Raw genomic sequence first — 26,418 nt, forward strand, 5'->3', positions numbered from 1 at the left:
CATAGTATTTCCTTTCACCACAATTTTCTGGGACACTATTTTTTGAGGATTTAATGCTGTATTTAGTACACTTAGTTGGTGCTAGCATATTATGCAAAAGCATCTGCAGAAATGAGTTTAAGCAAGATCCAGTAAGAACTCTAGATCTCCTCCTTACACAACTTACTTCTAATGTATGGACCTACCTTTCCTTGATGATTGGTTGCTGTTTTGCCTGCCAAACTTCTGGCTTGATGTGCCAAATAACTTGCAGTTCATGATGGCTAGCTTGGGTCACATGGTCATTTGATGTCCCATTGTTTGGCATTCAATATTTAATGAGACCTAGTAGCAATCCAGGATCAATTACTCAAAAGTAAAGTAGTTATATCCAGAAGAGGGTATGACTTTCTTCCATGGAGTGTGCTGTAATTCTCCTATTGATGCTTGCCAGATTCTCTACACAGCATTCCCATTTGCTCTGGACACTGAATATCATTGGACCTGCTGGATTGAAGGCCCAGGTGATAGAGTAGTTTACACTGCAGACTATACATGTTGCACAACCTTTTAGTATTTTTATTACATGGTTCTATTCAAAAGGAGCAATTGTACGAGTTACTCAAAGAATGGCTCAGAACATCATATTCTAATACAGCATATTTCTTTAAAAATCCAAAAAGGCACACCAAACATTATGCCTTATTTTTAGCGGTAAATGTATAAGATGGTTTAACTTGTTTTACACTATAAAGAAGAGATTCTGACATGCTGCAGATCACTGGACTCTTTACCAAGAGAATGTCCTTGAATTTTGTAGTTTATTCCCACTCTCTGGCCTACACGTGTTTCACTAAGATATATAAAGTAATTCCCAGGTTCTGGCTCATCAAAAAAAATTATCATAATATTATCAGGGTAGCGAACCAGTGTGTGATATTCAGCATGATGTTAAGATGATCAAGATCTGTCTAAAATAAATTACAGCAGAGAGCAAGATGGTGACGATGTGCTATCATCCTTATCAAGAGAAAGCAAACTGCTTCTGGAAGTCCTTGTACATTTATGTGGAAAAAAATATTTGACAGATAAACAACTATATCAAATGCCAAATTGTTTTGATATGATTAAGTTTATGATAATTCATGATCATTTCCCAATATCCAACTATCTTCTGCACTGGCAAAACAAACAGATTAAATGGAAATGATAGGATTCACCACTTTTCATCTTTCAAATCTTTAATGTGGCACTCATCTCTGTAGTTCCAGAAGGGATATAGTATTGCTTTGGATTATTACCCTATAATGGAGGAAAGCTTCAGGGCTTCCACTTAGCTTCCTATAACTGTGACCCTTATTTCACAGACTGGGAGTCAATTTGAAGATTCAGCCAGTTGCTGAGTATGCCTACTCCAATTACACATTCAGAAGCTTAGGTCTGCAGATCCTCTGAACTGACTATTAAACAGGTTAAAATTCCATTTATCCTGTGACCTCTATAAGGACCCATGTTGACTGATGGCCACAGTAGCATTTGGGGTCCATAGAAATTAAAATCACATGATCAGATATCAATAAAAGGTCTGGTAAATTCCCTTCCTAACTGTCTTGTCATCATAATAAATGGTCACAAGTCCATTTTAGGAGACTTGGAGGAAGTCTTATATGCTTGTGGAAGTGCTTCATGGTTCTTGCTCAATGAGAATCAATTCCCTTCCATCAAGGGGATATAGTCTATGTCCTGATTTAAAACCAGAAAATAGGTAAGAGACAAATTCTCCATTGGGATGACTTACTTGTACTACATCAATAAAGTAATAAGTTAGCAGGCTACCCATTTATTTCTTTCATAAGGATAATTAGTCCCTTCTCAAAATTTCTGGGTGTCAAAATAATCTTGATTTCTATTGTACCCTTGTACCTGTTACAGTGATTGCTTTCACGTTATCTCTGTTAGTTAAGAACTTATACCTGACCTCAGCCATTCTAGGACCTCATCATTCCTACTGAAGGCAATCTCAAAGATACCATTACAAAGTACAAAATGATAAGTTTTTTTTTTCATTTTTGTGTGTGTGTTTGTGTATGTGTGTATATTTGACATAGTAAGGTACACACAATTTTGTATCTTTCTGTTTTGTGCAGCACTTATTAGGGAGCATTTTCCCGTGCCATTCAATATTGTTAGATGTTATTTAACTGTAGTATAATGATCAATCATGATTATATACCAAAGATTAAAAGATTTCTTGAAGGTTATTATTGAAATAACTAGCAGGTTGAAAAGGATATGGGAAGAAATTAAGTTTAGAACATTGAAACAATTGACAATGAATGGAAGGAAGAACATCTTTTTCTCTGAAACACTATGGAATGTTGGGACGAAGGAAGAGCAAGAAAAAAACCAGAATGTAAAGACAGTAGATAGTAAATTTTCTCTATTATTTAAAAAAAAAAATGAAGGAAGATAAAGGGTGTGGCCAGAGGATTTGGACAGGAATTAAAGAGCAGGTCCAAGTTTCATACTCACTGCTGTGGAGAATGAGCAAACCAGAGATGCATACCATAGACATATCCAATGTACCAACATGTTAGTGGTGGTTATAACTGAATGAGAATATAGATAGTAAACATGATTGTTATTTTACCAAAACTTTAAAAACACATGAATTATATAATCAGAAAAAATACCAAAAAAACTCTAGGTACAGAATGAATCACCTTACCAGTAGTGTAGAGAACAGGTAGGAGGTAGATCTCTTTGGTGAGTTAAGAGTTACAAAAGCTGGTTAGGATCAGTTGTATTAGCTTGAGCAAGAAATTTCTGGGTGATACATTATTGACCTAAACCAAGGCAGCAGTAATCTTGAGAAGAGGAGAATGCCTGTTTAGGAGGGAGTCAAAAGTAAGGATGACTGATTAGAACAAAGATGAGAGGAAAGAAAGGCTTCTGATGATGGCTTCTGATCAGATGACCACAGCTTTCACCACACTCAAGGAACAAGATGAAAAATACAATTTTAGGGATGTGAACTTCAGGGATCTGAGAGACTTCAATGCAGGGATCATCAAGACTCAATTTGAGACATGTAGAGAGTATGGCAGAGTTGAAAGTTCATGGGTTCTGGACCAAGATGTTCCTATGTTTAATTTGTATTGTTGCCACTTACCAATTATGTTATTAAAAAAAACTACTCCCACCTTCAGTTTCTCATCAATAAAATGAGAATATTAAAATAATAATATATCTGTCTGATATGTTGTTTGACTAACAGGGAAATAATGTGCATAAAGCAGCTAGCAAGTGCTTAGTAAATCTGTAATAACTATAAGATAATAATATTTTCCATCATTATTATTGATTGCAATGTGTTGTTAGTCAGATTGATCAATTTTTCAAAGCCTCAGTTTTTTATAAAACAGGGATCATAAATCTACCACACAAACTTGAATTGAGCATTAAAGTGAGATATCGCTTAGTCCAAAGCCTGTCGGTCCATAGAGTTCTTATACCAGTGATGTCAATTTGTTTCCATTTTTTATCATTCTTACTACTGCTGTGATCTGTTCAAACTCATTAGTCATCAAAGTATGAAGACTAAGATAAACATTAAAATATTCTAGTTTTATCAAGTTCACTGAACTTTTTAATATTTTTATTGGATATACTCACTTTTTATAGTGTATAAGAACTAAATGTCCTTTTTCTCAACTTTTGGAATGGTGTTCATTTTTTAATTTATTAAAACTTCTCTAAATGGTTTTGTAGTTCTTACTTTTTTAATCTTTTAGTTTTCTGTATGATGATTTTTCATGGACACAAGTTTTACAGTATTTAAACATATTGATCATTCTTTTAATGCTTAGAGTATCCTTCTCCATTTCAACCTACAACATCTCCTACCCCTAATTTTTATGGTACTGTAATTTGTTAGCTAGAATATTTAAGTCACATGACATTTAGTTTGTTGTGAGATTTTTTTTTTGCTTATTTTTTCCAGCTAACCAAGTTTCTCAGTCTCATTTGTTTTTAAAATTATCCATCCCTTTACGTATTTATTTGTGATGCTTCTTTTATTAAATACTAACTTTCTATACTAAGATGTGTTTCTGAGCATAACAATTATACAAATATCACGTTGTTGTTTTAGTTATTCCATTTTAAGTGGCTGGGAAGTCAAGCCCCTTTATCTCTTAATCCCCTCAAAATCCTTCTTTTTAAAACTTTCCTTAGACAGTCTTTAGTGTATTTATTTTGAAATTAATTTTTCAATTATTTTACTGAATTCTGAGATAATGCCTAGCTTCATATTAGATGGCTTTATGGCTTTTAATTTGGAAAGAATTGGCATTAATGTTATTCAATTTTTCCTTCCATGAACATGATATATTTTGAGATCTTTTATAATTTTTACAATATTTCTGGGGTTTACTTTATGTAACCCCAAAATTTTTAAGTTAGAGCCATTCATTCCTTGTTTTTTAAATTTATTTATTTATATTTTTGCTTGTTATTTTGTGAATTGGATCTTTTCTTTTTCAATTAACCTTTAAAGAATTATTGCTAGCCTTAAAATAAAAAACTTTTAATTCTCTTTCTCATCAGTCTACTGAAATTATGTCTGCAGTAAAAAATCATCAGTGGCATTCCCTAGTTAATGTGCATTTTGATAATTTCACAATTTTAAAAAGTTATAACAGGTGTTGAAATTTTAAATCTGCCACAGGTCTTCAGATTTCTGGTACAGAATGCCATTAAATAATACTTCCACATACTCATCTCAGTTCACTCCTCAATAACATAACTCCCAAGATTTTGCTACAAAAGATATATACTTTTCAAGGAATATATGTGTTATATTATATCCAAGATATTACCTGTTTACTGTTTGTGCTTCCCAAATGAAGTCTTCATGCAAATAAAAAATTACTTCTTTCTTTTCAAAATAACTGAATCTCCTCTTTGTTCAGTTACTCATCCAAATAAATCAGAAGGCAGGCATCCACCTCAAATAATGTCAACATTATTGTCCAGAAGTGGTTAGCGAATCCTGTCAGAAGACCCTGTAATCCTCCTAGGCGCTGATTCCTGCACTTACACTTTCATCAAGGCTAGAATGCTGCAGGAAAATGCTCTTGCAACACTCCCAATATCAGGATGGTTTTACTCAGCCATTTGCTTCACTTTTGCAAATCTGTAACTCCTTTTATGTTCCTTTAGCTTCTCCTACTTACTATGTAATTGTCTTAAATATTTTCTCTAAATTCGTCAACAACCACAGTAAAGTGTCATAATTTTTTACTTCAACTTTCAAACATTTTCAAAAACCCAAGAAAAGGAAAGTCTACTGCATTTTCCCATGCTTTTGCTTTTTCCTTTGTCTTCTTTCTTTAGTGATGTTCCAAGATATTTTTTTTCCCTTCCTTTCTTCTCAGGGAAGAGCACTTTCTTTGGCCATTCTTTCAGCGTAGGTCAGTTGGCAACAAATTCTCTTAGTTGAGTCTGGAGCTAGGTAATCCAATATCTAGGAATATACCTTCAAAAAAGGAGCCCCTTTTCAACTATAAATCTTTTATAGGGACTGTGATAAAAAGGACATTAAGTGCTGCTCCCTGAAGTGGTGGTTTATGATGCCACATTCCTTAGAAGCTTCTTGTCTAATGAAGGGCTGTATCATTGAGGAATAATTTGATCTACTGGCTGGAGCTTATAATATATATAAAGTACATACTGAATTTGAGTACCTGATTTTATAGTAGGATTTTACCTTCTAACCTTGTACAGGTGATATAAATATAATTAGCCCAGTATTTCATTAAGAATAAAACAGGGGAGTCGAGAAAACATTACTAACTCACATTTCAAAAGCAATTGAAACTTCAGTCTTTCAAGTGTTAATCAATCATAAACAAAAATTATGATTATGATTTTTAAGTGAAGATGTTTAGGTTAAAGACCAAGTAGAGTTGGGGTTCAGAGTTAAAAGTTTATCTTATGGTACTAGGTAATTGTGGGCATAAGTGCTAGAAAAAAAATCTTCTAGTAGAAGAAAATATTGACTTGAAGATACCAGCAATGATTTCACTAATTTTTCTCTGCCATTGTATGAGACTCTGAAAAGGACAAAATTAATCCGGACCCACATATTCCTTAGAATCCTAGTTTCCTGCCTAAACCACAAAGGAGGCAATGACAAAACTAGGAAGGGATGCCACAGGTTGGAGTGCTATTCCAGAGCTTTTTGGAATCATATAAACAGTTTAGGCTGGAACGTCATTTTCAGACTTCACAGCAAATCACTACCCAGGTGACAGCCATTAGTCACATCCACAAGATACAAAGGCCAGTGCTCTTGTTTGATGCACTTTCTGTGATTTCTAATCTTTCTGAATGACTGAATAAAGCAGCTAGAAAAAGTAAGAGCAGCATCTTTAGTCTGGGCAGCTATGTCTACTAACTTTGCTAACAACTATCTCTTTGGTTGGTTAAATTATTCTGTCTGAGTTTCAAAGGGAAGGTACAAAGTCCTATGTACTTGTATTTCTCGTGACCTTGCAAGAACTCTTTCATTAAAAAATCAACGTGGAAAACCAGCATTATTAGATTAATGGACTGTGTGGTGGCCTAAAAGAAATAAGTGATTATGTTAAGTAAGCCATATCAACTCAACCTTAAAAAAAAAAGTGCCTGTAAGTGGGAACTGGCCAAAACCCCACAAATGAAAATTTGCCAAAAACCCTATTGTGAATGATGTAAATAATACAACAATTTTTGATAAGCTTTTTAACTGATGTTTGCTGAAAAAAAAAAACAGTATATATTAATTATTGTCTGACTCCTTGAGTAAATAACTAATTATCAGGTACACCAGAAGCCTGAATACTTGTGGGTTTTTTTTTTATAAAAGTGAATGCACTATAAAAGTAATATAATGAAAAATAGAAAAAAGAGAAGTGATAAAAATCTATCATGTTTAAAACAGTATGGTTTACATATTGGCTTACTTCCTCCATTTTTTTCCAAAGCATTATACATTCAATTTTGCACTGTAAATTTACTTAACATTTGAAAAATATATTACCTCACAGAGATACATGACCCTGTAAGCTTTATTTTTAGTGGCTATGATGTCCATTTAGTGAATGTAATATAATTTGTGTAACTGTCCTTTAATTTGGGATTTAAATTATTTATGATTTTTACACTTATGTTTTTAGAAAAACTTAAATCAGTACTTCATGAGTATAATTTATTCTATATGTTGAATAATTTGATGCAGAAATATTCCTAGAAGTAGAATTACCGTGCTCAATATTACAAAAAAATCTTTAAATTGCATACATAATTTGTTTTTAATTATATGTCTGATTATAAAACTATATATTCATGCTTATTTTAGATAACTTCAAAAATCCATGAGCTATGAAAAGAAAAAAAAATATGTGCAGTCTCCTACCCAATGAATTAGTTTTAATATTTTGACACATATCATTCCATTTTTTTATCTGTGAAGATATTTTCCCCCAAAATTAGTATGATAAAGTACACTCAACTTAGTCACCTACATTCTATAATTTTCATTACTATGAATAATTCTAATATAATAAAAAGGAATGAAATTTTAAAAATTAAATTTAACCACCGATTTTATATATGAATATGGCATGTCTATTTATTCACTTTCTTATCACTAGATACATTATTTTGAAGTATTTTAAATTATGTAAAATTATGTCATGAACATTTTATCATATAAATCTTTGACACATCACTTGACCAAAAAATCTTAAGGTTCTCAAACTGGAGTATAAGCATTTTAAGACTATTGATATGTTTACCAATTTATTTTTCAAAACTTTTCTTTCTGAGGTACAACACTTAATTGGAAACACATGCAAAAAGTGCTATCACTATTTAAACTTCCAGAACTCTTTGATAATTACTCTTTGGCAAAACATTGGATCTATTATAGAACAAATCACAACTATATTATAATTTTTCATCAAAATAAAGTCTGGATTAGTTTGCTAAGGCAGTTTATTGTCTAGAGAAGACAAACAAAATATTGCAAGATTGAACTTGAGCCATAATTTTTTTAAAGAACTATGTTTTTTTGTTTTTTTTTTTTAGAACTATGTTTGTTTAAATTGGAAAAAAAGACTTGTGAAAGATTTAATAACATCTTTAACTATGAAAATTGCAATGACAATTCTCCAATGCTAATGGCATCTACATTCTAGATGGAGAACAGACTCAATGAAAGAAGTAGAGATTTGGTTTGAATTTAGAAAGACTTTTTATTATGTGAGCGCACTGGAATTTTATACAAAAAAAGGAACAAACGAGCATTCATTAAAGATTTAAGCTTAAATTAAGGTATAAAACTAACATTAAAATTTGAGGAGTCAAATAGAGTTGGGGAAGATATTTTGGAATTATAGAGACTTTTATTAATCAAAGTCCCTCCATATCCTGGATATTTTAACTCCAAAAGTCATTATCAATAATTATAAATCTTATGAGGTGCCTGGGTGGCTCAGCCGGTTAAGTTCCAGACTTGATTTTGACTCAGGTCATGATCTCAGGATTGTGAGAAGGCCCCTTCTCCTTAGGCTCTGCGCTCACCAGGGTGTCTACTTGAGAGATTCTCTCCCTCTGCCCCGTGCTCCGCCCCCTGCGTGTGCACCTTCCCTCTTTCAAATAAGTAAATAAATGTTTTTTAAAAAATAAAAAATAATAAGAAATCTTCATTTTCTATTACACACACACATAGATACACAAAAGAAAGAGAATGAAAAGATATCTTTGATTATGGTATCCAAATGAATATTTATATATCTTCTCAACAGTGCCTCCTGATTTAACTTTAAAATACAAAATTAAGCTATGTTTCTCTAGATGAATGGTCTTAAAGATTGCTATATTTAGAACTCTTCAGCTAACTAATAATGGTACCCCAGCTATCCCACAATTAAGAACAGAATTGTGGATTCTACTATAGCACTCAAAACAAAAGCTTAAAGAAGCTCCATACACACACACACACACACACACACACACACACACAAACATGAAAACAGCTAAAAGCTCTTTCAATGGGAAGAGACACAGATTAGAGAGAAGGGGCATCTTTTGTGGCCCCTAAGACCCCTGCATGACCCTGTGACATCACAGAACACAGTCAGAAGCTACTAATAGTCACTTCATAGAAAGACCCTTGGTAGTGGCTCAGACTGCACTGGACCCAGGTGTCCTAACTTACCAGTTAGGCTATTTTTATTTCCTCAGGATTAACTTTGAATCATAGTACACTGCCCACATGCAGATTCTACTACAGCATCAAAGAATGTTATAGAGGATGATCAGGAGCCACTAAGAAATCATAAAGTGTGAGACAGATAAATGATAGATGACAGATGAATGCTTTTTATAAAATGTTCATTTCGATTTAACTTCTAAATTGAAAAACAAAAATTTCACTTGTAGAATATCATTTATTCAATCTAAGTTTCTTGATAAGGAAACATGTGACTGAGATTTCTCTAAGAAAAGTAAAAATGGTGGTGCATCATGAGCATCAGATAAAGGGATGGGATCCTTGCTGGTTCCATCCATTTAGTCTCTCCTAAAAAATTGATATTATCCAGGGAGCTTACACATTGGTGCACATGGGTGGAAGCCTGGAGAAATTTTTATTTTATTTTTAATAAATAATAGATTTATAATCTTTCTCACATTTAGAATATAGTCTCAAATTCCTGAGAGAACTATTTGATTCATTTCACTCATTTATCTGAGATTTTTAAAAGATACAACCTACAAAAGCATTTATATCTTTAGTCTGGAATTTGCAGACTTCTGGAGACTGCACTGACTTTCATTTAAATTAAGCTGAGCTGACTTTGATTAATTTGTTTTTACTTGTATCCTTTATCTTTTGCTATTTTTTTCTGTGACATATTCTGACTATGCTTTGCATTAATGATTTTCATTATATTTTCTCCAATAACCTCATTTTTGCATTTAAACCACTTACTGATATTTAATTCATCCTTCTGAGTATTAACTAGTGTGAGATATAGCATGTATAAATCTCCCTTCAGTTGGGTACCAATGAGAAGGCAAAAGGGTTCACAATTTAGATCCTCAATGTAAGCATTTATTTTCAAGCTGTTAATGATTATTAAGCTGCATCCTCATCTATAAAAATGAAGAGGTAATAAGAAAACAAGATAGTCACCACCCAGAGTTCTGGTAGTTCAGCCATGCAAGTGCATTTGCAGCATGTGATTCTATCTACCTAATTCCAGAGTTTACAAAGTTGAGGAAAGGAAAACTGATACTCGAAGTAGACTGAAGCAAAAGCAATAACAAAATTCATGATCAACTGCAAGTTCTTTGTCAAGTTGTCAGAGCTCCTCTAAATGTCCAAATTTTGAAAATTATCATAGGACAATATTACTTGGAGTGCTCATGGTATTACCATTGCAAGTGTAAGAAATAAGATGGACCTAACTCTGTCACAGAAGTTCTTTTTATGCAAGGTATAAAAATCCAATTATGAGGCCATATGATTATTAAAGAATTGACGCCTCCTTGAGAAGAAAGATATGTTTGTACACTTTCTCTAGGAGCTACAATATAAGGTTGACTTCTCTATTTCCAAGTCTTTTCCATTAAAAATGAATTTGCAAAATATTAATATCCATTCTCATGTGACTATAATGTGCTATTACACACTATAAAACTAACCAACTTCCACTTTAGAACTATGTTTCAAAACTATTAAGATTTTTTTTTATTTATTTGAGAGAAAGAGAAAGAGAGTGTGGGAGCAAGAGAGGAGAGGCAGAGGGAGAGGAAGAAGCAAACTCCCCACTGAGTAGGGAGCCAGATGTGGGGCTCAATCCCAGGACCGTGAGATCATGATCTGAGCCAAAAAGACAGACTGAGCCACCCAGGCATCCCTAAAAATATTTTTTAAGAGAGTAAATTGATCTTTTTTGAGATGTTCCTAGAGGCAGGACATTATCTGTTTGTTATCTGATGTTCTTTCCTTAGCAACTATCCTCAAAAGGTTCCAATTTCATCTTTTCTCCATTAATTTTCACTTGACCCTATAATTTTGTAAAAATGTATAAATAATAATTAATTTTAGTGCTTCTGTTGGTTAAACATCTGGTGTGTGTCAGACCTTGGCACACCTTTACCCTGTGTAATATCTAATGTATCCTCTTACAGGCCACTCTTCAGATACAGAGAGAAAACAAAATTTCCATTTTCTTTGGCCTTGAGGTTTTTGCAAACGTTTGCTACACTGACATAGATAATTCAGGTCCCTGATTCCATACTTCACTGCTCCTTCCCCTAACAATCAATTTTTTTTTAATTAATAAAATGTAAGTTCAGACACTACTGTATTACGGTGCTGCCCAGGCTTTAAAATGTTTCCACAAAGGTAACAGGATTTGGCAACAGCCCTGCAAAGCAAGACAGGTTATCTTCCCCATTTTACTGGTGAGGAACTGAGGCACAGAGAGGTCCTGAGACTTGCCTAAAGCCCCACAGCTACTAAACCACACAACTACAAATGTCACCCAAAGCACTAAACTCAGAACTCAAGCTCTGCAAGTGTAACCTTGAAGCTCCATTCACCCGTAAAGTAGAAATATCAAGCGATTTCAACATTATCTTTCTGAATTATGCAAACTACATGTAAATCAGGACATCCATGAACTAATTAGAAAATATCAGGTAATGTGCCACATAGCATATGAGAAATACTCCATAAATATTAATTCTGGTGATACTCCCCACACAAACAGCTGAACACATATGTGACCTGCCTTGTCAAACTGAAACTAAGTGTTGAGATTATATATCCTTTGTATTTTTTTGTCTTTTCATTGTGTTTAATATAATTTTTGGTAAATTGTAAAAACAGAAAAAGGTGCAGAGCAAAATTAAAACAAATGCACATGCTCATATCATTGTACATGCTGATAGTTATAAAGATTATCACCAAGCTTTCATAAATGCTTTCGATTTATAAACATTACACGTAAGGTTGAAGTATCATTGGCTTCCTCTTACCCAAAACTTCTGTTTCTTTCCTCTCTCAAGAATTTAACCAGCACCATCAATATAATATGTGCTTCTGGCCCATTGTTGTTTGCACACACATATATGGGATACAGGGCTGTATATATATTTGTGGGGGGGATTGTTGTTATTGTTATTTTATTGGAGTTTGATTTGCCAACATATAGTGTAACACCCAGTGCTCATCCCATCAAGTGCCCCACTCTGTGCCCGTCACCCAGTCACCTCATCCCCCTGCCCACCTCCTCTTCCACTACCCGTTGTTCATTTCCCAAAGTTAGGAGTCTCTCATGTTTTGTCACCCGCTCTAATTTTTCTCACTCCTTTTCTCTCCTTTCCCTTATAATCCTTTTCCTTATTTTTTATATCCCCGTATGAGTGAAACCTTTTAGTGATTGTCCTTCTCCGATTGACTTACTTCACTCAGCATAATACTCTACAGTTTCATCTACGTTGAAACAAATGGTGGGTATTCATTGTTTCTAATGACTGAGTAATATTCCATTGTATATATAGACCACAGCTTCTTTATCCATTCATCTTTCAACGGACACCGAGGCTCCTTCCACAGTTTGGCTATTGTGGACATTGCTGCTATAAACATTGGGGTGTAGCTGTCCTGGCATTTTACTGCATCTGTATCTTTGGGGTAAACCCCCAGCAGTGCAACTGCTGAGTTAGGGTAGCTCTATTTTTAACTCTTTGAGGAACCTCCACACAGTTTTCCAGAGTGGCTGTACCAGTTCACATTCCCACCAACAGTGCAAGAGGGTTCCCCTTTCTCCACATCCTCTCCAACATTTGTTGTTTCCTGTCTTGTTAATTTTCCCCATTCTCACTGGTGTGAGGTGGTATCTCATTGTGGTTTTGATTTGTATTTCCCTGATGGCAAGTGATGCAGAGCATTTTCTCATGTGCTTGTTAACCATGTGTATGTCTCCTTTGGTGAAATTTCTGTTCATGTCTTGCCATTTTCATAACTGGATTGCTTGTTTCTTTGCTGTTGAGTTTCAGAAGTTCTTTACAGATCTTGGATACTAGCCCTTTTATCTGATATGTCATTTTCAAACATCTTCTCCCATTCCGTAGGTTGTCTTTTAGTTTTGTTGACTGTTTCTTTGGCTGCGCAGAAGCTTTTTATCTTGATGAAGTCCCAATAGTTCATTTTTGCTTTTGTTTTTCTTGCCTTCATAGATGTATCTTGCAAGAAGTTGCTGTGGCCAAGTTCAAATAGGATGTTGCCTGTGTTCTCTTCTAGGATTTAATGGATTCTTGTCTCACATTTAGATCTTTCATCCATTTTGAGTTTATCTTTGTGTATGGTGTAAGAGAATGGTCTAGTTTCATTCTTCTGCACATGGCTGTCCGATTTTCCCACCACCATTTATTGAAGAGACTGTCCTTTTTCCAGTGGATAGTCTTTCCTCCTTTGTCGAGTATTAGTTTACCATAGAGTTGAGAGCCATACAATTGTATCCAAAAGCATAAGATACCTAGGAATAAATCTAATCAAAGAGGTAAAGGACATATACCCTAAAAACTACGGAACACTTCTGAAAGAAATTGAGGAAGATACAAAGAGATGGAAAAATATTCCATGCTCATGGATTGGAAGAATTAATATTGTGAAAATGTCTATGCTACCCAGGGCAATTTACATGTTCAATGCAATCCCTATCAAAATGCCATGGACTTTCTTCAAAGAGTTGGAACAAATCATCTTAAGATTTGTGTGGAATCAGAAACGACCCGAATAGCCAGGGAAGTACTGAAAAGAAAACCAGAGCCAGGGGTATCACAATGCTGGATTTCAAGCTGTACTGCAAAGCTGTGATCATCAAGACATTGTGAAACTGGCACAAAAACAGATACATAGATTAATGGAACAGAATAGAGAACCCAGAAATGTATATATTTGAATTTTACACTGTATTTACTATTATTATACAATATTTTTTATTCAACATTACAATTGAGATCTATCCCTGTTCCTATATATCAAATGTATTGCTTTGTAAGCATTGCAACACATCTAGTAATCCATGCCCTCACCAATGGATTATTTAGGAATTTCCCAGTATTTTTCTGTTACGCATATAACCAGATCATCAGGGAAGCTCAACCCACTGCAGTAAAATTGTGTCCATAATGTAACTATTTACTTTATTCCTCCTCCCTTACCTACCTCCTTGCCTTACAACCACAGGAAGAGGAAGGAGCAGAGTATAAAAGCAAAATGTCCATGAATTCCCCCACTAGCCTAGATCCATCCAGAAATTTCACTTGTGCAGGTAATAGCATAGATGAGTCCAAAATTACCAAGGTTCCTAAGAGTTCTCTTCTGCTGCTGGATACTTATAGGATGAAACTCCCTGCCCTTTTCAAGGGAAGTATGGCCAATTGATTATTCTGGCCAATGAAATGGAGGCAGTTAAATTCTTCAAACTGGAAGTAAGAGATCACTTTGGCGTATTACCTATTAGATCCATATTACCTAAAGGATCCATTATCCTTTGGGCATAATGGCCTCATGAAAGATCCAATCACATGTGCTCCTGGATGCAAAGTTGGTAGTCATGCTAGTAGGCAATGTCTTTTATCACTGAGACTGTAGTCTGCAATTTCATCTACCCTCTATGGCCTCCTGCCCCAGACACATGGCAGGAGGGTGTTTTAAGAACTTTCCCTACATTGCAGTCCCTATGTACCATCTCTTCCTGATGCACTAATCATGCACATCTTGCTATGGATGGAAATGCCAGCTTCTTTCTCTCAGGTGCCCATAAAATGGGGGCATGGTTTTCTTGGGATGCCATGGAGAGAACAAACAAGTTGTCTTCACAAATCTTCTACTCCTGAAATATTTATAGCCTTCCTCATTCTCAGGACTCTTACCAACTTGGATTATGGTAAGGAGAAAGAGCCAGTTCTGTAAGCTGGAATCTCTCAGTCAACGCTGTAAGAAGATACCTGATCCCAACCATGTTGGTAGTTCTCAGATGTGTAATATGGGCCATGTATTCCTCGTGGGTCTCAGTTTACAGCCTTGGCCAAAACAATAAGAGTAATATGCTGAACCTACAATCAATCACTCTGTTATATACACTAGCATGCTGTAAGAATTCTTGGACATATTTCCTTGTAATGTGTAAGAATGCCTCTAGAATATACCTAGAAGTAAAATCATTGGGTCACAGGGTTACCTAATAGTAATAATTAATATCATTATTTTTAGACTTCTCCTTAAAAACCATTCCAAAACAAGTCTCTCTGGCTTTTCTGCTCCTATCTTCCCACCTTACTCATGACATGCTAATTCTGCTGCGATGATCCCCTTCCTGCTGAATAGAGTGGTTTTCTGCTCTTGAGAGTATTGATTTCCTGCTTTCTCACAACTTTCCCAGAAATAACCTGCCTCAGCCAGTGCCTTTCTGGCTACCTCAATGGTCAACAAATGAAGCACAGTGTCAAGGACACTGATCACTGCTGATCTGCTTATTGCAGCCAACTCCACTCACTGTGGGATGGTGTAACTGCTCTCTTCTTCGGTGGTCTTACCCCCTCTCCCCACCCCCAATGTGGGCCTGAATGGGAAGGGGAAGGGGCACCTCTCATGCCTCCCCCAGGGCCTCTGAGAGTCAGTGGTATCAAAGGAGCCTACAGAAGTGAGAGAAGACACTCATGCAAGCAGCTCCCTAAATGCAGTGACCATCAGAAGTCAATGTAAAAGACAGGAAGGATGAGAGTAAAAAAATGAAGCTCGAAAAGATGTGGATCAAGAAAGAACAGAAACAGGGAGTAGTTTCCTGGTTGGACTCTTCACTGTTTGTGGCAGAAGTGAAGTAGTTCTAAAATATAAAATCTAAAGGGGAAAATAGGGGCCCCTGGGCATCTCAGTCAATTAGGAGGCACCTGACTCTTGGCTTTAACTCAGGTTTTGATCTCCAGGTGGTAGGCGTAAGCCCCATGACAGGGCTCCACACTAGGTGAGATTCTTTCCCACGCCCTCCACCTTCCTCTCTGCTTCTCCCCCAGGTTGTCATGTATGCTCTCTCAAAATAAATAAAGGCCATCTTTTAAAAAATTAAAAAATAAAGAGGAAGGCAAACCATAAGAGAAGCTGAACTCTAGGAAACAAACTGAGGGTTGCTGGAGGGAAGGTGGGTGGGGGATGGGGTAATGGGGTGATGGGTATTAAGCAGGGCAGGTGATGTGATGAACACTGGGTATTAAGTGCAACTGATGAATCACTAAATTCCACCTTGATAACTAATAATACAGTGTATGTTAACTAAATTGAATTTAAATAAAGAATTTTTTAAAACTTATGTGTTTTTTAAAAAGTTTTTTAAATAAACTTTTAACTTTAGAACAAAAAAAATTAAGAAAAAAAATCTAGGGGAAGAATTGATGGGCTCTGGCTAGGCAAGTTAGAAATAGGCAGATTCTGGAATGATGTTGTCCCCTCTACAGCCTATTCTCAAACACCTACTTTTTAGGAAGGAAAAATTATGTGATACAATTTGAAGAACCTATAGCTAGTGTAGCTAGATCTCTTATTAAATCTCACAGTTTATTCTACCAACTTTGACTCTGAATTAAAGGAACCTTCATAGTGGGATTGTAGTACAGTTCTACACATTTACTTTCATATGTAGGAGGAGAATTTTATTATAAACACCATTTAGGAACTATCCTTTAATTGAAAATAATTCGTATTATACCTAAAATTCAAAATCCGAATCCAGAAAATTATAGGCTGAGTGTTACTTGGGATAAACCAATGACAGGAAACCTTTCTTCTTCAAAGTTTATTTGTTGTCTATATACTCTTCCGCTGCTCCCATTTATCAGGAAACACTTTGGGATTTTCAATCTAATCAACCTATCAAGTGTAAAGTGACATATCTTTAAGCATAAGTATGCAACCAGAGACCATGAACTATACCAGAACAATAAGAGGGTAAATAGTCACTGATCTTATCTTCTTTTCCAGTTAAAAAAATCCTCCCTTCCCTCAAGTAATTTATAAGAAAATTTTTAAAAATCGACTTACCATATTGAGGAGCAAAACTGAAGCATTCTTATTTTATGGGTCTACTTTTAGTAGCCTGGAAAGCCTTATTTGAACGCCAATGATGCTTCTACTCATTCAACTGCAGAAGTACATAAGACAAAAGTAAAATGCAGGGAGTCTACAAATTCAAAAAGTCTTTGGGGGCCTGAGCTGCATAAATATTCCTCTCTTAATGAAACTGGCTTCATGTCATTTCACGTAGCTTTTATTTTAAAAGGTATTAAATAATCGCTGGTGAAGGGACAACAAAAAATATAATAACCACCATGCCAAAAAAACCAACTATGGCAAATTTGAAAAAGGAAGCCATAATATGAAAGTACACGAGATTGCTACCTGAATATTCCCAGACAACTTTATCTCTTCTAATCTGCTTTATCTCTGGCCCTCATCTCCATGCCCCTTAGCTCTCTTTTGGTTGAATTCCAATTATGGAATTTCCTTCAACAGGACATTCTAAATGTATCTTGTGACATGAATCATGGCGAAGCAGTCATACAGAAGCACTGCAGCACGAGAATAGGTACTGCTGATAATACCACAGTTAGCTCTTGAAGAAAAAGAAAAATCAGGTTGGATGAAAGTTATCCTTCTGACTCAGTTGAAAAATTCAACAGAAGTAGCATCTACATTTGCACTTTCCTCCAAGTATTTGGAGGGTTCAAAGATCAGAAACACGAACTTTCCCAGTAAGGTAGGTTAATGTCTAGTAAAACATATTAAAAGTTTCACAACTTAATGTTTCCATTTTACTTAAATAAGAAATTCTCAGTCCTGCCATTTGACAGCTGCCAGTGATATAATTGCTACCAAAAAGGAATTACCCGCATGGTTTCCTTGAGTAGCTCATTAGTCAATCACCATTGACCAAGCACAGAGCACTACTCTGCTGGGAGACAGAGGAGTGATCCAAAAGAAGAAAAAGTTATTACAGCTAAGTGACTTCAAAATTAAAGGCAGTAAAGAGGTACATATGCCATAAATGAAAACAAACCAAAAACCAAAGAACCAAAGCAATTACAGTGTTAAAGTTTATATTTATAAGTAATTGGGAAACATGAAGTAAGGAATATATCAAGCCAAGGATGTGGAAAATTCAGCCATACCTGGTATTTTCTGATATTAAAAGGTCCCTGTTTTATACTTATTTTTTCACAAATGATCAAAAGAAACCTCAAAACAATTCAATTTTCTATCTCAGATATTTAAATGCCTGAGGTCAGAGAGTAGAAGGAAGTATACCAGTTTGGAAGTCATTGCATTGTAATTGATTTTACAAATTCCAGTTTTTCTATTGAAGTTTCTTAAAACAGATAGTTACATAAGAATAAGTAGACAAATAATTACCTTGTCAACATCTTTCTGAAGCTTTCTCATTCATCACTCCAAATGCATCCAGTGAGGAAACTGCATCTTTTGAGCTTGTTTAGCACTGAACAAATGGCTTTAATGAGAAGGGTGATCTCACCAGACTTCTAGAATCAGAGAAATAGCTGTGCTTAAATAAGAGGCTTAGTGTTTCTACAAAACATAATGTGTGTGAACTCTTTTGCCTGGCCCTAAGATGAAAACCTGAGAGCTGTGATCAGTATTTCAGTATTTTAAAAATATAAGCTATACTAACGAAAATGCCCAATCTGAAATGACTAATAAATCAAGAATGTTCGATGTTGCTAATAATCAAAGACAAGCAATTTCAAACCAGATATTATTTTGTCTGGCAAATGAAAGAAAACAATTTATTTGTCAATTATTAAAATATTTTTGAAAAACCACTTGGGAATACACATGGGGGGGAGGGAAGACACGTGTTGGTATGCTAATTTTCATACCAGGAATCTATCTTAAGAAAATAATCAGCCAAAGGGAGCCTGGGTGGTTCAGTGGTTGAGTGTCTGGCTTTGGCTCAGGTCCTGATCCCAGGGTCCTGGGATCTAGTCCCACACTTAGCTTCCAACAGGGAGCCTGCTTCTCCCTCTACCTATGTCTCTGCCTCTCTCTCTCTCTGTTTCTCATGTATAAATAAAATAAAGTCTTTTTAAAAAAGAAGAAGAAAATAATCAGCCAAAATCAGTTCTATAATAGTGTGCATTGTGCAGTTACTTCTAACAACAAAAAATATATTTTAAAAACTAAAGGTAAGGATGGTGAAATAAATATTATACAACTTTACAATACATAATAAACAACTCTTAAAGTGATCCTTTTGAAGAGTCACTATTTAAATGGATAAATGCTCAATTCCTGAATCCAAAACTATAGTTTGTTCATTATTTGTGTATATGTACCTGGAAGGAAATAAATCAAAATGGAAATATTGATTCTTTCTGAACAATAGAGCCATATATGATTTTCTTCTACCATTTGCCTCTATTTTCCAAATTATCTTTTATGTATCCCCTTTTTATTTTTCTATATTCCCTTTTAATATAAGGTCATAAAAAATAAACTTAGAGATAGTTTTTTCTTATATAGACTACTGAAGGGTAACTCAACAAAACTTGCATATGTGATCTTGAAATAAGTTTATGTTCTAGAGAAGAATTGGTTGGAATCTCAAAAAGGACTTTGTGAAGACAGTTCAGTTTTCATTCACCAAAGAACACATATTTGAGAAAAAGATGATCCTCGGGGAACACATTACTGTTCTCTGTGACAGTAGCATAATAGTGATCCAGGAATGTATTACCCCTATGGTTCCCTTGAGTGCTGATCCATGGCAACAGCAGCTGGGTTTTCAACTATGCATCATATAGTGGTAAACTCTGATGCAGGAAGATGTGCAAATGGGGCAATTAAGAAGAAAATGAAGTCAGCAATACAAATAGGAATACATTTATATCATGTAGACAATGCAGAAAAATCAACTATAGTGACTTACAGAAAATTAATGTTTCCAAAATATAGAATAAGTCATACAATATTTCTAAAACTAGACTTTTTTAAAGTAGTATATTAGAAAAGAAAATTCAGTTTCATGTTTATATAGTCCTTCAGCATCTGAATGAATGGGATTTCTTGGAAGAGAATTGTCATAAGAATCCAAAATACCCTATGACCTACCTGAGTTCTTGGTTAGTAAGCAGTTCTCGTGAAATTGACTGCTTACTCATCCCAGATGAGTCAATACTCATAGAATACACAATGCTTGGAATTCTGCCCCAATGTCATTTATTAAATGATTCTTCATACACTGAAGGAGCCTGCTTTATACTTGTTCTAAAATTAGCTCACTATTATTGCATCATAACATATTAGTAGTGCCAAAAAATAAGTGGGTAATAAAAATTGATGGATTTCTACTATAGACTTTGGGTAAACCAGATGGTGACAACTTTGCATACTTACCTGCTGCCCAAATAGCTGTTTCCATTTTACCTGCTCCATCCTCCCCAACACCATTCAGCTGAGATCATGGGTTCTTTCTAGATCTCTCTCCTCATTCATCCAGAACACATCAAGCAAAGAAGATGAGGGCGATCTTCAGACCAACGGCAGACTTTCCCAACAAACATGTCTGCTCAAAAAGCCACAAAACAAAACAAACACCAAAAAAAGTATAGGAAATCATTGTGTGGAAAAGAGAAAAGGCAGCATGTTTCAAGGGCATGTTTTAGAGTTGTGTTCTGATGATGACCTCAGAGGGGGAAAAAAAAGTCAAAAGCATTCAGGTAGATACAAGCAGCATTTTCCAATGTAACATAATAGCTGATATGAGCAGATAGAATGAAGAAACAGAAGAGCTTGTTAAAAACTGGGCCCAATGGGGGCACGTGGGTGGCTCAGTGGCTGAGCATCTGCCTTAAGCTCAGGTCATGATCCCAGGGTCATTGAGTCCCACATCAGACTCCTCTTGAGGATCTTGTTTCTCCCTCTGCCTATGTCTCTGCCTCTCTCTGTGGGTCTCTCGTGAATAAATAAATAAAACCTTAAAAAAAAAAAAAAAAGCTGGGCCCGATGGAATGATAGAGATTTTTGAAAAGAAGATAATTTCTCTCCCTTATCCTTTGGTGCCTCTCCTCTCTCAACCTCTGTTCGTTACACAGCTTATTAAACAGTTCTTTGGCTTGAGTATACTTTTTCAGTCCCTGAGCTTATTTTAATTTGTACAGTTATTATAAGGAAATTTTCAGATTTTAGGCAAAAAGAAAGTACTCATTCCCAGGTGAAATTTTAGAATATTTTATTAGACAATCCCTCCTGCCCTGAAAACTGCATTTCACTTATTTGAAGTACTTTATGCAATTCCACGTTCATGTTGCAAAAAGGCCTTTTCTCTTTTGTGGCTCCCTGAAAATATCTGTACTTTACATTAGATTTGCTTAACAAGTTTTGCTGTCTCTGTGGATGCTCTTAATAGCTCTAACAGAATGAAAAAAGAAGAAAAGAAAAGAAAAGAAAAGAAAAGACAAGACAAGACATGGGGAAAAAGAAATTGAACTAAATAATACTGAGAATATTTATTTAAATGTTCAGATAATACAACATGCCTTAAAAATCCCAAGTTTCAATTTTAATTAAAAGGACCACGTAGAAGTATATTAAATATTTTTCCAGGTAGATAAAGACAGCCAAAGCAGGGAAATCTTCAATTGTCTTTTCAACTGCTGCAGTTGTAAAGATTCAAAATTAGAAAAAAAAAAAAAAAAAGTGATCGTTGCTGGTCTAGAGTAACAATTTTGCTGTCAAGAAGAGGATAAATGCTTTCCATCCTAGGATCAGGTTACAGCTCACAGATCCTGCTAGGAAGAGAATAGTGCCAACGAATTACTGCAGGAGTCAACTTGCATTTTCAAAGTCCATAAATAATGCAACAAGAGAGCATAGTTGGAGAAGGAATTTATCAGCCATGGCTTCATCCATATGCAATGGTGGGAATGTCATTCTGACTATTTTGCTGCTGGGGCATTTGTATTCTACTTGATGATTTACATATTGATGGAATGAACAGAACCCAGAATTATGTTCCTAGGCATTGCTTTTCCAACATCATATGGCTTGCATATATGTTCTTGAGAGTAGTTAATAAATCAGAGCTAAAGAATCTTGAACCTGTGTAAAATTTGTCTACAAAGAGCTAAACTGGGCAGTCTTTCAACTTATTATTTGTGTCAGACCAGAAACAACCAGAATGATGCAATTTATCTGTTGAGAACAAGAAGCAATGGGCCTGACACTTACCAGAACACTTGATATCAACTGATAAAAAAATGAATGAAAATATATCACTAAGGCCAGATGTTTTCACAAAACAATCTTGTTTGATATACAAAGGTACACAAGGGAGAGATATAAAGTATGGGCTTGGTAACAATGAAATTCCATGCCCACAACATCCAGACCTTAACTATTCTAGCAAGCTTCTCAAATGTCAAAGCTGGGTAACTCCCTCCTCAAACTCCTAGCTCCTCTCTCATGACCTCATCACCTCCCAAAGGCCCTCTTCCAAGTGTCATCACTTTGGGGATCAGGTTCCAACACCTATTTTGGGGAAGAAATACCAACATTCAGTCTATAGCCATAGGATAGCTCATGTGTGACCAGTAAGTAATATCATTGGACTGAAGGATGGACTGTATGAAGAACAGAAGTGATGGATAAAGCTAGAGCCATTGGTTGGGCTCATTTATTTGTCAGATGATTAAAGATGATTAAAGAGATTAAAAAATTTAAAAATCACTTTAATCATCTGACAAATAAATGAGCCCAACCAATGGCTCTAGCTTTATCCATCACTTCTGTTCTTCATACAGTCCATCCTTCAGTCCAATGATATTACTTACTGGTAATATTCAAAACTATAAAAGGATTGCCAGAATTAGCTAATAAAAACACAGGAAGCCCAGTCAAATTTGAATTTCAAGTAAACCTTTCTTTGTACTATAAGCAGATCCCATGCAACTCTTAAATTCAAATATAACTGGGAATCCTGCAATTTTTCTGACAACCCTATAATATAGGCAATAGAGAGCTGGTGAAGGTTTTAGAGTAGTTGAATAGCACAATCAAGGCAGTGACTCAGAAACATTGCTGTGGAACTAGCAATGTGCTAATTTGAGGTAAATATATATAAATGTACGCATACATTTCTGGAAAGAAAAAAAAAAGCAGGCTGCACTAAAGTAGGAGCAGTGAAATTAGAGAAGAGGTGAAATTTTGAGAGAGGAGTCAACAGGACCTAGCAATGGAGAAAGTCAGATGGAAGGAAGAGGAATTGCCCCTAGTATTTAAGCCTGGGTAGCTCAGACTGCGGAGCCCCTGGCAAAAAGGAATCAAGAAATTAAAAAAAAAAAAAAAAAATGAGAGGAAAAGATAATGAACTCAGTTGATGACATTTTTAGTTTGAGAAGCTAGAAAACCCTTGAAGGACAGATGTTCTGTGGCTTCAGACAAATGTCAGAGCAAAAAATAGAGATCTGAGTTACCTGCTTCAAGATGAGCCAAAGCTCCATTTTGTTTTTCGTCTTTACATAACATTTAGTTTATCCTTGATATGGTGTGATTCATCTTAACAAATCAAAAAGAAGATTTACCCTACAATGTGTCTTTATACTTTTTAAAATAAAATCATATTGCTGATATTTTCAGTGTTACTATTATGGGAAGCAGTATCATATGAAGAAGGATCATTGAGCTTTGGGATTAAAACAATGTAGATTCAAATCCTAATTTCTCTCCTACAGCCCACATGATTCTTAGACAATAATTCAGCCTTTCTGATGCTTAATTTTCTTACATGCATAATATATACTCATAAGATTATAATGAGGAATAAATGACCTTTATAGAAAAAAAGAGATCCAGCACAGTACCTGTACATATTTGTTCCTCAATAAATGATAGTTGTTGCTCTTACTCTTTATTGTTGAGGTTTTTAGTTTCAATCATCAATAACAGTAATTAAAAATCTAAGTGTACTAAAATGTTCAGACCACTGTATCCAGGTAAAGAACTACTTATCCTTGATATATTGCACTTAAGAAATTATTTTATCCTGCTAAGAAAAGTTAATGAGGCACATGGACCAAACACTAGAAAAGTAGATATGGCCAAGTCAGTAAACGTTGCATTTATCTAATTGCAAATAAAATTTAATTGACTTTTATACAGAATAGACCATTTGTCCTGGCATCAGGAAGATGTAGCAAATAGTTTCCATGAATAAAATCCATGTCATTTTCAAAGTAAGCTAAGTAGAACTACTGATCTTGTAATTACTAGCATACAGTACCATTTTGGGCACTAAATTATATCATCACACTAACAAGACCAATATTTTTATCTTGCCATAGATAATTGTCTAATGATACAGCTAAACTCCAATGTTCTAAGACTAAAATAATTCTAAGTGTGTATACAATATTGGATCAACAGAAGTGATGGAACACTATTTTGCCGACTTTGCTGTATTTTTTAATAAAATTTTGCAAAGCTTAGCTGTAATATTAGACCAAAGGGGAATGCTCATATATTTGTAGGAAGAGGCAGTTTTGAAAACTCAGAGATATGCATTTCCAAAAGAAACTAAAATGGCCCGAAAGGTAGTTGGAGCAAGCAAGTGTGCACAATTTCTTTCCACACATACGAAATTTCTTCCCAACCTTGACATCATCACCTGGCATGAACTCTGTTATCCAAGTAAAAAAACCACCCAAGAGGATCTCGTGAAAACAAATAACAGTGTTTTTTCTAATTAAGATATTCAGTAATTTGAAATTGAGGTGAAAAGGCTCTTATCAAAGCCATAGGGCCTAGATCTTTTCTTAGGTTCTGAGAATTTTGACATAATCTACTAATATCTGAGTTTATTATTTCTCTCATTTTCCCTCCTTTCCCTTATAACCCCTTTCACTATTCCTCACCCTTCAAGATATTTGCCTAAAAACTGATACCTCCCCCTCTATTTTCTGATCATGGCAATCCACCCAATGTTGGAGAACATTATCGAATTTGTCTTCCCAAATCTTGCATTATGTCACTTCTTCAAGAATTTTCGGATATTCCCTATCCCAGGGAGTATAAATATCTGCCTACCACCCAGCCCCATGCTACCTTCATAACCTGTCACCCACTTACTTCACCACATTTCCCCTGAGCACTTCTGAAATGCTCTTCATTTCACCTAAGAAAAGGTGCTACCCCTTGGCTATGCTCAATTTGAGTAACATATTTTTTTCCTAATAGTCACATAAGCTCTAGCCTATCTAGTTTCCTATCATAAAACTATTTTCCTCTAAATACTGTTAAATGTAATAATGTGGGTGGAATTTAAAAATACAGGTGATTAAGTCAAAGACTCAAAATGGCTCTGCCATTTATCTAGTTTCCCCATCTGAAAACTGAAGATAATGCATCACATACGCGTTTTGTAAGGACTAAATAAGAAAAGATAGATGATGAGATCTAGAAGAAAGGTAGAGAAACAATAACAGAGTTCCCCTGTCACTAGGAAATAATCACTTAATAATACTTATAAAATAGAAGCTACTCTTTAAATGAAGCTCTGTAAATATGATAAAAACAATGAACCATTACTTGTAATATTGACACTAGGCCCTCCCCATTGGAAACTTTACTTTTTTAAAAAAGGTTTATTTATTTGAGTGAGAGAATGGGCACATAAGCAAGTGGGGACAGAAGGAGAGAATCTTTCAAGCAAACTCCCACTGAGCACCGAGCACAGAGCTCCACTCCATGACCCATGAGATTATGACCTGAATGGAAATCAAGAGTCAGTGGCTCAACCAATGGAGCCACCCAGGTGCCTCCACACATTGGGAAATTTTATCAGTAGACTAATATTAGAAATATTTTAGTCCATCTTAAACCCTTTTCTGTTCCCCACATTATTTTTCTGATTGTTAATTGACATCCATGGGAGACATTTTTTCCTTCGTGATGATTTGTAAATTGTTATCTCTTTCTTTTTCAAAATTTGCATTGAGTTCATTATAATGTTGTGAATATTGTCTTATAGCTTAATTCACCATTCATATTTCTTCTTTGGAAATTGATCACACATCCTGCTTGCTTTTTTTTCTATTTGTACATATATCTTATTAATTTATAATAGCTCTTCACATAAAAAACCCAAACTCCTTTTACTTCCATAAGATGTGTATGTGTGTGTATATACATATATTGCACTGCTTATCTCCTTCAACAAATAGTGTGAATCATCATTTTGTCTGGGGGAAAAAATTTTTCCATGACCAAGTTCAAAAAGTGGTCCTTAAACCACCTACATTAGAAGCTCG

The 26,418-nt window shown here is 35.1% G+C and overlaps 1 protein-coding gene and 1 long non-coding RNA gene across 3 annotated transcripts in view; one reads left to right on the forward strand and one right to left on the reverse strand.

Moving 5' to 3' along the window:
• Window positions 1-26,418, forward strand: part of GALNTL6 (polypeptide N-acetylgalactosaminyltransferase like 6) — a 1,158,724-nt gene that overhangs the window by 883,012 nt on the left and 249,294 nt on the right. The window lies entirely within an intron of this gene.
• Window positions 192-18,646, reverse strand: LOC125753631 (uncharacterized). Of its 2 annotated transcripts, none has more exons than XR_007405894.1 (4): window positions 18,509-18,646; window positions 17,141-17,240; window positions 2,708-2,865; window positions 192-486 (listed from the first exon to the last, which is right to left on the reverse strand). It is a non-coding gene; the product is annotated as an uncharacterized LOC125753631 (long non-coding RNA). The 2 variants fall into 2 exon arrangements; XR_007405895.1 differs by lacking the exon at window positions 192-486 and adding an exon at window positions 2,510-2,588.

The sequence above is a fragment of the Canis lupus genome, chromosome 25 (genome assembly GCF_003254725.2).
Source record: "Canis lupus dingo isolate Sandy chromosome 25, ASM325472v2, whole genome shotgun sequence".
Classification (NCBI taxonomy): Eukaryota; Metazoa; Chordata; class Mammalia; order Carnivora; family Canidae; genus Canis; species Canis lupus.